General features: G+C 39.7%; 1 long non-coding RNA gene across 6 annotated transcripts in view; it reads left to right on the top strand.

Annotated features, from left to right (window-relative positions):
• Positions 1–13175, top strand: part of LOC107309995 — a 29373-nt gene extending 16198 nt beyond the window's left edge. Inside the window, exons 2-7 of one of the 6 annotated variants that reach the window (XR_001553421.2) lie at positions 1652–1949; positions 2567–2626; positions 2721–2805; positions 5167–5305; positions 5626–5797; positions 5907–13175. This is a non-coding gene — a long non-coding RNA (uncharacterized LOC107309995). Of the gene's footprint in view, positions 1–1651; positions 2627–2720; positions 2806–5166; positions 5306–5625; positions 5798–5906 lie in introns of all 6 variants that reach the window. The other 5 variants (XR_001553418.2, XR_004306163.1, XR_001553419.2 and 2 more) reach the window with 5 other exon arrangements.
• Positions 13176–13441: the final 266 nt, after the last annotated feature.

A 13441-nucleotide genomic window follows, 5' to 3' on the forward strand; every position in this document is an offset into this window, starting at 1 on the left:
TTCAAGGGATCTTGAAAAGCTTCTCCGCTGTTCCCCGTTACTTTTCTATGCTAGCTGATGATTGCTTAATTGCAGCTTTTAATTTCTTTGAGAATGGTGAGGTTGGAATCAGTGCTGTGAATGACTGAACAACTACTTAAAAGTTGTTTTTTTTTATGATATGCTCCTAAAATCACAACCACCTGCTCTTCTGTGTGTTGGAGTTAATGATGTAACGCTTGCTCTGGAAGGCAAGCTCAAAAGTTGTCAAGTGAATCTGACATCATTTATTTCTTAAAAACATTTCATATTAAAGCAGAAAAAATACCAAGCATTTCATTCACCTTTCAAATACCTGAATTTGTATTTAACCTGAAACAACAAAATTAAAGCCTAACTGACCCATTTGCTTCCTTTGGAAAAATGTGCTGACCTTTCAGGAAACCACAGATTTTTATGACTGGCTGAACTTCCAAGGGGAACCTTTGCTTCAGGAATGTTAGGGAAAGTTAAGAGTTTCAGCTCTTATACATATAACAGGTATAAGCTGTAACTTATACCTGTTATGTGAGCCTTGTATAAGGAAACTGTCCAATAATCTATCCTTAAAATCAGTATTATCAGTTTTATCTCAATAAGCTGAAGCTGATAGCATAACAGGGAGGGCAACAGGAATGCAGAATGAGAGAAAATTGGATGAGAAATAGTGTTTCCATTTGCTATTATGTTTTCATCTATGAAAGGTGATGAGCCAACTTCTGAGGCAATTAAAAGCTGGGTTGTCAAGATTATGGCATCCCATATGGATTTCTTGTATCTGTAGTTCTAGTCCACCCTTTAATCAGAACAAAACTGATCTCTTTAAGCTGTATAGGTGTCTGTAAAAAGTGACAGTAGTTTCAACTTGTAGAGCTTTCAGCCACGAAGCTTGTTATATTAGTTTTGCTCTTTGTCAAGAGTCTACTCATAAACATATTGCATTGTATTATAATGACAAATAATATGTAAAGGCTCCTTTTGGGCAGGCAAGAAGAATATATTGAGGTGCTTTAATAAACTTTAGAGGTTTTCTAATTGACTGCTCTATGGTTTATTTTTGGGGGGTGGGTTTTTTCGTAATCAGCTTTTAGAGCTGTGGTACACAAATCCAACTTCTTTATTACAGTTAAGGTCTAGTCACTACTGTCTAGACTGGAGTAATTATGTTGGTTGTTTTCCTGTAATAATCCTATTGATATGCCCCAAAATAGCACTGGCCCTTCTTTTTTTTTATTATTTTTTTCAAATAGCTGATGTCAGCTGATTGTGCAAATAATGGACCATCACCCATTACACGTAGTCTGATTTTTGCCATAAAGGGATGCTGTGCATTAAAGATAAAAACTGTCTTGAAAGGGAAGGGAAAGTTTTAGTCTAAACGGCACTTTTCAGCCCCACTTGGGGGAACTGTCATGTAAGCTGTATCTATCAGGTTATGTGGCTCTAGGGAATTGTGTCTGCTGTTTTCTTTGTCCCTTCTGGATAAAGGATGAAGGAGAGAGCTGGGTTCTAATGATTTTCAGGCCAGGGATAAATTCATTTCCAGTAAAAAACTGCATTTTAAAACCTTTCCAATAAATTGGATATCAGCCCAAAACTTTACTGTGATATTTTCTGCTCTTTTGTCTTACAGAAAGCCATCTTACTTATCCAAGGCACCAAGAGGACCTGCGTCTGGGCACTGAGAGTTGTGTATCTGTGTTACATGTTGGAACAGTGTGACTGTAAGATTAAGTCCCTGTCTGCTACTGGTTGGTCTTGGACATCTTCAGAGATGATTCCAGAGGATCGCTGGCTATCTGCATGGCAAGAAACACTTCTGTGTTAGCTGTCAGCACACAAATTGATCTGTCAGATGTAAAGGATCTTTAAATGATAATGTAAAGGAAAGGACTGGATGGCATAATTTCAGGAAGCTGTCCAGATGCAAGGTGTGTATTTTGAAATGGAGCTGTAGTCTGGTTTTGAATAGACTCAAACGTTTGTGATTTAGTTGGGATATGTATCGGAATGGATTGATCTGTCTGTTTTCTTTCCATGTATGTGTGGAGAAACTTCCTTTACCTCTTTAACAGAAGATTTTTGGATGCCTCTGGTATGTCTGGAGGGGTGACAGCACTGTGAAATTGTATTAATTGATGTTATGTCCTCTTCCTCAGAACATGCCAGTTTCATTAGAATTCATGACTTGAAACAGCAATAGGCCACAATATGCATGCATTTGCAATTGAAGGACTTGCTGTAGCTAAAGAATTCACACAAAATCATGTGAGAGGGAGACAGGCACATGACCAGCTTTGAATGTATGCTTCCCACACAACAGAAACCGCAAATATGTGCAATTGATGAACAGCTAAACCAAATGCTGTGTTGGTGGCTGCTGCAATTTCACGTATGGTGCTCTGCTTGACCACTTACTCTGCTTGACCACTTGCTCTGCGAGTTCTACGAGAAGGCTGTATTTGTTTCAGACCTTCCAGACCTTCCTCTGGCACAGTAGTCCTACAAACAACTCCTTGTTTTCCCATTTTTTTGACCCTATTGCCAGGCAGGCCAAGGAAAAGGGACTACCATGGGCTGTACATCTGAAGTTGACCTCTGCTGTCTGGTGAGTTCATCAGGCTGGGAGATGGGAGACCAGAACTCTCTTCCTGACTCTGCCAAGCTGCTGGTGTTTCATGGCGAATCTCTTTATCTTTCAGTTTCCTTGTCATACCAAGCAAGAGATAATACTCTGCTGGGAATAGTTTCACCTAGAAGAGACAGGAAGTGTCTCAAAACAGTATGGTTAGTGCTATATATGTTGCTATGAAAAGTACCACATACTTGCTGAAGAAATAAGAGCTCCTTGTCTCTAACACATGCTTTTTTCTTTTATTTTCTTTTATCAATTCATTTATTAATTTATTTTTCCTAGGCTTTTCCACAGTATTTGATCCTGGGTTCCAGCTACTCAGTTTTAAAGCAAAGCATGGCTGAGTGGCTTCTATTAAGATACATTCAGTCAGAGAGAGATGTGGTTGGAAACTGTGCACAGTGTAGTCATGCTTTTCAGAATATTTTTTGCTATCAGAGAAACATTAAAAAAACAGCAGAGAATACTATTTAGGCTTATTTTTATTAGTGAGATTTGTGCAATTTTAAGATTCTATTGTTTTGGGTTTTTTTATCTGTAAAACTGGTACTTTTCCAGAGAGAGAAATGAGGTTGATCTCTGCTGGCAAGAGGCCCCAGAACTTGAGGGAAGTGTGAGAGAGAAAAGACACTCTGAATTACATAAGCAAAGAGAGAAAAATATAATAAAGAATGGAGAGAGAAGAATGAGAAACGATGGCTCATTTTTGCTTATGAATTCCATAGTAATAATTTGCTGATAGTGTAATGCCAACACTAATAATGCATATGTATGCATTGAAATGTATGAAATTAACTCACACAGAGGTAATCCTTCTACCTGTGTCTATGCTGAACAGTAAGATTAATATTCTTACCCAGAACAGTAAGTTTATGGCTAGTCCTGAGTGTGACAGCTGTGAGAGCTTCAAGCAAATGAATAGATCACAGTCTAGATTCTGGCCTGAAATTATGTTGTTTGAGCAGAAATTACTGGACATGAAATTGGAAATTCCTGAACATGATACAACAAATCAAGAAGCTGACAAAAGTTGCAGGTATTGCAATGTCAGTCACCTGGGTTTCTGTATGAGTGTGTTTATTTCACAAACCTCTGGGAAAAATAGCAGTTAGGTGTGACTGGTGTTTATCTGGGAGAAAATGAGGATAATAAAGAAAAAAAGAGAGAGACTGAGGGGATAAAAAAGTATTTACAAGGCACAGCAAGACTTAGTGCTATCTGAAGATTGCTGTTGGGCAGTCCTGTGCTTGATCATTGTGTCTCAAACCAGGACAATCAAACAAACCTGAGCTGGCCATTCCACATGCATCAAACCTGCTTCCCTAGTGAGAAGGACCAGGGGAGCAGCTTGCTTTCCTTGGCCATCCAGGGACACCTGAGACAGATCAGGCATCCTGGTGTCACTGTGACCATGGCCATCTCAGGCCTGATGGTGCTGGCATCCTCCCTAACTACATCCTACCAGCATCTAAATGTGCTGGTGGAAAGCCTGGGTGTGGAATCACATCCAGCAGAGGCTCCTCCTGAGAGCAGTAGAATGAACTTCAGAAACTATCTGAAGTAGTTGGAAAGACTACTTGAAAATTAACCCTTCTCCTCTGTGAATGGACCAGAAGGGTATTTTCCCCACCAAAGGACCTAGTTTTCAGGACCAGGCAGCCCTGTCTACATTCATTTATGGGCCATACTCATTGTACAGGCTTAGAGATAAGTGCTGTTTACAAGCACGTATTTGTAACCCTGTTGGCCAACAAAAATGCTTTTAACACTTGGCAGGTAGCTCTGGACTACTTGCCCACATGGGTACATGAGTGAGAAGATATGCATGGAAAATTTATTTCTTTTCTCCATCCAAAATCAAATCACTTCCCTGTAATATTATATATATTATATATATATATATATATATATATAATGTTTAATATGACTTTCAATTTGTATTAAATGTTAACAGTGTTCATTCTTTTTCCCTATCTGCAGCATTTTAAGATCAATTACAGAGCTTCTCACAATTTAATTGAAGTAAAAACGTCTGACAGTCATGGGGAGGAAGTCTCCCTCCTCCTGTTTTATTCTGTCACTGTTGTGACAGACTTTAATGGTTTGTAGGATGGTGGGAGGCAACTCTGAGGAGCACTGAACTCGGGAACAGCGTATTTATTCTCTCTGAACTCTCTAACAACACCCCAGTAGACTGATGGAAAACTGCATCCTGAGACTGAACATTTTCCCTTCCGGAGATGAGGGGATGCTTGATCTCAGTATTTCTGAGTTCAGAACTCAGATTCTATGCACAAATCTTGCAGTGGTCTGCAGTCACAAGATTCCAAGTGTGGAAGGGTCCTCTGTTATTTGGATTTATGTCTTGTTTTCATTTATACCGTAAAGACCCAGAGAGTTTATCTAATGTACATGTTTTTAGCTGCAATAGTGCTTTCTTATCAGGGAAATGCAGAGAAGAGATGTGCTGTGAGCTGCACCAATGTTCTCAGTGATATTTCCAACTTTTCTAGGTAAATCTTCAAGAACTTGTCTGCCAGCTGTCTTGCAGGAAGCAGAATCAAGGAATGGCCTGGTAATCAAGGGTGGCTGGCTGGAAACCTCCTCTGCCTTCTCCTGTACCACTGGCACTCTTACTATGACTTACTTAAGGTAGATATAAGGTCCTTATAAACATCCCTACCCCACTGACCTGCTTGGTCTGGAAACCTTGTGCTTGTGTTAAGTTGGTATTAGCAAGTTATTTTATAGCTCTGGCTATGCAGGCTGTTGCTCAATACATACTTTTCTGGCCACGTGTACCCATTTTTGTATGTGAGGCCTCTGCCTCATCTCTTCAGATCAGGGACATTAGCTAGCTGCTGAATTGCAATAGTTGGCAGCTGTCTTGTCTTTGAACAGAAGGTATAGGTATCTGTTTGATATTACTGACACTGTCTGCTCCTTATGGCTTTCTCACCTCTTACTTGCAGTGACAGGAGCATAGCTCTGTTCCTAGGATAGCTGCCTCATCAGTGTCTCAGTGAGTCTGCAGTAACAGACCTGTGATCCAGAAGGAAAAACAGAGCTAAGGAAATGAGATACGGGAGGCTTGCAAGGCTGCAGCTGAAACATCAAATCATAGCTACATCGTACACACACCATGTAAGGAACATGCTTACATTGCACAATTTCATATGCTCCCTTAATAATTGAAAAGAAAGCATTAAAAATATAGAATTGACTCTACAGCATGTGTTTCTTTTTTATTCAGATATCTCCTGGCTTGGAGTTTAAACTGTTAACCAGAGTACCACAGGCAAGCAAGACCTGCTCTGTGCATCTATCTGTGTTTAGGCACATATGTGTTTGTAAAGCACTGGAAAAGCCTGGGACAGAAGGAGTCACACACTGGCCACATACATAGGGAAGGGAAATGCAGCTTGTGTTGTGTTTTCCCAGTCACATTCAGAAAGTTCTGAGGCACCAATGCTCATTAGGAGGACTTCTCAGTCCCCTCTAACAGTACCCAGAGCTCCTGAGGAATGCTATGTCACTTACCCTTGCTGCCTGAAATACAGTTTTATGTGAACTTTCCAACCCTCAGGTGGCTTCTATCTAAGGATTCAGTTGTGTAATTAATTGTTACCTCGCCCCAATTAAATGGATGATCACAAAAGCAATGGTGTTTAATCACAAAGCCGTTAGGAGCAGTTTGGCATGAGGTGGAATTATTTTGTCAGATTTCGTTCTAAAACGATAGGGGATGGAAGCTGTGAAGGTGTGACACACCAGCTGCACAGAATAAGCCTTTCTGCATCTCTCCTTCCTGAGCAGGTATGTTCTGAACCAGTATGTTCTGAACCAGTGGAACAAATGTTCTGTGCTCTCAAAGGCAAAGACTGCCTTGGAAACCAAAGTCAAACCCAAAGAAAGGAAACGAAGGCCACCCATTTTGCTACAGACCTCCATCTCGTTTCTGGTGTCCTGTCTGAGATTTTCAAATATATGATAAGTTACTGCATGGTGGCTGGAACTTTTAATTCATTGAAAATCTAGTGATCACTTCTGATAAGGAACAACAATGGGTACTTCTTTCTGTGGTTTTGAAGATCTCTACTTCCAGTATTTCTACTGCTGATGAGATTTCAGTCAACTAATTTGCTGGTTTTAGCCTATGAGAAAAGGAATTTCCTTGAGGCAAATGAAGCAACTGTTCTTAACAGTTTTGTCTTTTAACACTTCAAACACTCTTCAGAAAATGGACAGATGAACTACTTGAGAGAAGTGGTGGTATTTTAGCTGAACTGCTCTTTTTCATTCTTGGTGAACTTAAGGAAAGGGGTCTGCACAAATGTCTGAAAGAAAACTACTAGCTTCCTTCAATTACTGTCCCCTTACAAGAGCTGCACTTGAGTGACTAAGTTAAATAACACAAGCAAAAGATGATGATTCATGCTGCTTTTCCTGATAGTTTCTAATGCTCAAAAGCCAGTATCACAGCTGCAGCTTTGAATAATTGCGTGGGGAAGAGAATAAAATTATAGTAGGTATGTTAGCGTAATGTTCCCAATGTGCAGCCCGTGTATGTGATTACCTAATATTCCTTACCAGCTGTTTCTTAACATTAGTCATAGTGATCTAAAACAACCACCCTCTCTTCATTTATCTCAGTAAACATTGTTCTTTTTGAAGAGGTAAGCTGTTTAGGAACAAAAGTTGTTCCCTTCAGCTCTTTCGTGTGCATGTCGTAATTGTCTTGAATTGGATGCAGCTATAGCCAACTTCATAGGTAACAAACAGCGAAGAAGCATTTAAATATGGTAATAGCTATATTTGAGTAGCGTTATGAACGTGTTTCATAATGCGGTGGGGAAAAAAAAGACTTTGTTCTCGTGCCAGAAGAAAACAAAAATAAAATAATTAAATGTTTTCAGCTTTTTGTTTAACGCTGCATTCCTGTCTTCCCAAACGGCACTGAGATTTTGCAATTCATTCTTTGCCTTCTCATTGGAAGTTCCTTATACTGTTTAACTGTTTTGGCTTTATTCCAGACTTGTATGGCTGTCATTCATAACCTGCTAGCATCTTTGTATTCGTTTGCTTCTACACCGCTTACTGATGATGAGCTGTGCTTTCTTTCATTTGACCTCCCAATAAACTCAGTGGTATGTGCATTCCCAAATGCACTGGAACACATTCAGTGCAGCAAAATACTGCTCAGGGAGAGTAAAATCTGTTCAAGGTGAGTCCAAAGGGGAAATGGCAGGAGTGCCGGTGAGACTGAGGAGGAAGCAAGTGAAGACAGGCCAGTGACCTGCCTCAACAGGACAAGTTGCAAACTGAAACATTATTATAGCTGAACCCACAAGACTTGCTCCTTCTTCCAGGAGAAGGCCAGAGTCAAGACATAAAATGACATTGAGGGTCATAAGCTGATCATAAGTGACCTGGTCTGGGCCATGTGATCTCTAAGAGTGCTTTGTTTTTGTGTTATATGTTTGTCTATATGGGCAAGATTGTGGTTTTGATTAGCATTAAAGCGATTATTTCTCACTGCTTGGTCTCAGGAAAGACTGGATTAGTTCATATTGTGCTAAGTGGAAGCCAAAATTTCCTACCTGTTCTAGAGGACAGAACAGATGGATAAGAATGCCTTCTTGACAGCTACCAGCAGTAAGAAAGAACTGGAAATATAAGGCGTTCATGAAACAGAATTTAGTGAATGTTTGGATTTGTTTATGAAAAAGCACTGAGGAAATGTTGTTTAAAAACTTGAAAAACAGTCAACCCAGAAGGCAAACCATTGTGGCAAAATCATCAAACTTGTAATATATGGATGTAAAATGTACATTATTTGATAGTTTGAAGTCTAGTAAGTAGTAGTATAGCCCAAATATCAAGGAAAAATACAGAGAAGGGATCATTTGGGGTTTAACTAAAGGTGGGGAGGGCTTATTAATATATGATGTAGTGTATACGTCTCTTTATCACTGTACAGATGGCGTGAAATTGAGGTTGATTTCCATACTAGAAAAAAGAAAGTGTTTTCTTTTGTCTTTCTGCTTGCCTACTGAAGCAGCATCTGCTTCTCCTTCCATTGGCATTGTGTTCTGGCCAAGCTGATGGGCAACACAGAAAAGCCTTCTGATTTTGGACTGCGGTTTTATGTACTTTTAAAATGGTTGATAGAACAACCAGCAACTAAAAGATATTCAGGTTATTTTCAAGTAGCAGTACCTGCTACTACATGGCTGAATAGCCAGAGCTTTTCATTCATGATAATGCCTGCCTAGAAAATGGAGTGTGCCATTTATACACAGCTTTCAGAACTGGAGTGCATTGGTCAGTAGAACACATTTTACTTTTAAACTTATTTAATATATGGTGGGTATCAATATGAAGTATGGTCAGTGTTTCTCTTTGTGCTTCCCATTAGCTGCTTGCTGCAGCACAAGAAAGGGATGTGTCAACTGAAGCTTATGTTAGGAAACCTGACAGCCTAAAATCCAGGGCATAGTGCTCAAATACAGAACTCACATCTTTTGTATAGGTAACCAGCTGTTATTTAACAAAAAGGTACCAGATAATTATTCATAGTGAAAATATTTTCAGTGAGCGCATAAGCAACGAGCATATCTGTTCTGGAATACTTTTAAAAACAACTGTGTAAAGGCAGTTTGTTTTTGAGGACACAATCCAGTGTACTCACACTCCTGCTGTTGACTCTGCAGTATGTTACATGAAAAGTAACAACGATAGCATCTGTTGTCATCACAGGATATTTTCAGCAGACCATTAACACACATCCCATACACACAGCCTTTCCTTCTCCTCACCTCTTCCTCTGAGATAACTGCCCCTTCTTCAGTGTAAACATGTTGTGTTTACATAACCTGAACTCCAGAAGTTGAAAGGCATTCATAACATATCTGGATCTTCTGCCAAATCCTTCTTGGCTGGAAGCATGCAAAATGCTTTGGTTGGGAAATCCTCAGCGTTCAGGGCTCTTGAAAATGAGTAGTCGCTTCTCTTTAGTTTACCTGATTCAGCAAGGAAGTTCCCTGTAAACAAAATGTTAATATTTCTGAGATGGCAGCAAAGGCAGCAGCCGCCCTCCTGCATTTCTACAAAACACTTCCTTTTAATCTGATTGAATCAAAGAAGGGATTAAAAAACTCGAATCTCAATTCTTTGCTCTTTTTCTTTCCTTTTGTACTAGTTAATAAGTTAGTGATAGACTCATAAGACATGCTCCCCTCACTCAATGCCCAAATAGATAATCCTGCTGTGGAATTTACCTTTTATTGGTGGAGACTTGCCTCATAGAAAAATGATGAAATAGCAACTATTTATCATCAAGCTAGCACAGACTGGGAGAACCTACTGCAATGGCATATCTTGGCTTCTTTTTCCACTTTTTGTCATCCAGTCTGTGGGTGTTTGGTTATCACTCAAAGCTCGACTGGGTTTGATTCACCAATCACTTGATCTCTGGCTTATCAGCACTTTCTATCATCAATCTCAATGCAACACACAGGGTTACATCTGTACATCTAGTCAGCAAGGTCTTCTACTGCTTCACACATCCTTTTTCCTTATAGCCGGAATTATCAACAGTAGTGTAACACAGTGTGTCAAGACCATTCAGAAAATAAGAATTCAATGACCTGTGATTAATTGCTGATACCTCGGGTGATTCCTTCCGCCAAACTGTATTTCTATAAATTCTGGTTGTTTCCTAGGGCATAGTGCTTGATAGTCATTGACAATCTTGATGATCATTGACAGTCACCTGAAATTGCTGTCTGTATTGACCCTCGTGTAGGCAAAACTGCCTATTCAGTAACCTTATCCTCCATCATCTGGAGAGAGTGTAATTGATATGTCTGTACTGTGTGACTGCTTGAAGTGACCATAATGTTCAAAACAGCTTTTGGGTCACTACTTCTGTCTGTAAAATAATGGTAGTACTCAGAACCTCACACTAAAATAACTCTTGTTTTTACACTGATCTGCCCTGTCAGTATCTGCAAATCCCCTTGTCCTTGACAGCAATTTGCTGGATGAGGGAGTAACAGGCTCTTTGTGATACAGTTCAACCTATGCATCATTGCAAGCTGTTCCTTTGTTACTAATTGGTGGCTTACAATGAAACAGCATTACATCAGATGTAGCGCAGCTAGAGAAAGTTGTAGAAAGACATCTTAGTAATCATATTGCAGGGGAATCATAGAGTAAGAGCATGAAGTTTACAGACCATCTCCTCTGCAGTAAGGAAACAGACGGTGTTCTCACCATCACTTGCTGAGACTTTGCAGTCTGGTCTCATCTTCAGCAGCAGTCTCCAAAAGAAACAGCTGTTGTTTCATCTAATCCTGGTCTCTGGTAAGTAAAGCACTGACCAAGATGAACATTTCTGATTGCTCACACTGCCATGTAGATCTCCTGTATTCATGATACTGTTGTAAGAGCAAAAGTCCTTTTTGAAAATGTTAGTGAGCGGTTCAGTTTTGCTCACAAATGCATTACAATTAAAGGGAGAAGAGGCAGTCATGCATTCAAGCCACATTTTAGCCTGGCAATGAGAATAAACAGCCACCAGGAGCAGTTATTCTGTGTGACTTTGGCAAGTGCCAGAACTGTAGTGCTGGATACATAAATTTCATGTAAATGAAACAATAAACCTGACAGGAAAGGCAATATAGCTAAAATGAGGTCTTTTGATAATGTGCCCTCACTGCCAGATAAGGAAGATACAGAAAGCTTCCTGGAAACAGTGAATTAGGTGGTAAAATGTGCTTAGGCCTCCTGCTCCACTGCTGCCAAGTGTAACTGTTGTACTACTGAGCAAAGACATTCAAAATGGAACAGTCTGGGAGGTGAGATACGTTGGAATGGGATGGAGAAGGTGCAGTTTCTTCCCTGTTATGTGTCCCAGAACATAACTGACATCTCAGGTGGGTATCTGCAGTGCATGGTAAACTATCTCTAACACAATATGTACCATTTTGTCTGTATTCAAGTTACAGATTAACAGTGAGAATTAAAAGACTTTTTAATGTTTTGCAGAATGACTGCCACATTTTGTATGGCAGAAAATAAAACACCAATAGTGGTCATACAGTAGTTGGGAGCAATGCTGCCCTTTACCCTGAAACTTCATGAGCTAAAATTCTGTCTTTAGTGCCATGTCAGAACTCATGGGCCCTTTTAGCCTTATAAACCTATGAATTACTTCAATAAATGTAACACTTGGCACACTGTAGTTATTAATTCCAAAACCAGACACAGAGTTCTTTTATATTTGTGTTACAGCATACAGATATAAAGAAATGAGAACAGGGCCGGCAAAAGTAGTGACACTTAGAAAGTAGAACATATAAGAAAAGAAACAATAAAAAGTTATAAGAACATATTAATCACAGAGTCTCACCATCTGTTGACTCCATATATATACCCCATCCTACTGTTCCATATGGTACTTGAAGATAAATACATGTATTGATGGATAACAAGTGAAAAATAGCACACAAAAGGTCTCACACACACATAGTAAATAAGCATATGGCAGAATGACCCCGTTTTGGTTTATCTGGTATGACCTCTCAGAATACACAGAGAAGGGAAGAGAAGTGATCAGAAAGTGAGCAAATGTGGCATTAAACAGACCTAGTGACTTCAGCTGGTGAGAGTTCAAAAACACAAGCTATAGAAGGAACCCTAACTGAATATACAGTCTACAAATATTAAACCTCAAAAAGAATGGGATGTCACACAACCACGGAGCCCTGCCCAAGTGCTCTGTCAGTGCTCATCTATCACTCTCTTCTATACACAACCAAGTGCAAGTGACTTTTTCTATAACAGAACCTGTTTTGTTTTTTATATAAAGACTTCTAAGTGGTGTTGCACTAGAAGTCATTGAAGACGCTGTTCTGTGGACTGTGGAGAAGAAGTCTGAGGTGGAGAGTCTCTGCTTCCTCTTCTTCTGCAGAAAAATGCCAAACACATAGTTCTACAATCTTTCGGGATTTGTTATACTTGTAATTAATGAATGGATAGATTGTTTAGAATTGTTTGCATTTCATTCTGGGGAAACAAACAAACAAACAAACAAACAATGATGGACTTTGTCTTCTGTAAATGGTAGCAGTTCCTGAACAAGTTTTCAGATGGAATCACCCATCACATCAAGGAACTGGGGTGTGCTGTACAGGTACACCCTACTTCCAATATCAGCCTGTTTGTAACAGACTTTTCTGAGTTGGAAGGGATGTCATGCAAATTTTATTGTTTTAGGGACAATTCTTTTCATTTGTTCTCTCTCTTGTGCCTATGTCATTTGTTTTGACTTCTGTGCCATGCAGAAGTGATGAGCCTCTGGCCATTGGTTACCGCAGTTTCCATGGCAGCTGCAGAGATTAGTTTGGAAAGCAGTTGACTCTTGCTGAAATCTTTGATCTTTATTTCTTAATGAGTTGAACTCAGTGTTCAAGTATTTACTATATTTCTGTTCCTATTACAACTCAGAGGATTCCCTTTGCTTTTTAAGGGGATATTTCTACCTCACCAAGTTTTGTGCCTGCACTGTGAACTTCCAATCTACCAGCTGATCCCTAGGTATGCTGCCTTCATGTCAACATGAGGGAAGGTTAGCATGTCACAGGACCAAGGATCCACTGCCCTGACCCTGCATACATGGCTTGTGCTGAGACTCTTCTGAAGCATGGAAGTAGCAGAATCCCGCCTGAGTACTCTACCTTCATCTTTGTGCATCTCCAGTATTAAGGCCAAGTATTGTTATTA

This window comes from Coturnix japonica, chromosome 2 (assembly GCF_001577835.2).
Source record: "Coturnix japonica isolate 7356 chromosome 2, Coturnix japonica 2.1, whole genome shotgun sequence".
In the NCBI taxonomy this organism is placed as follows: Eukaryota; Metazoa; Chordata; class Aves; order Galliformes; family Phasianidae; genus Coturnix; species Coturnix japonica.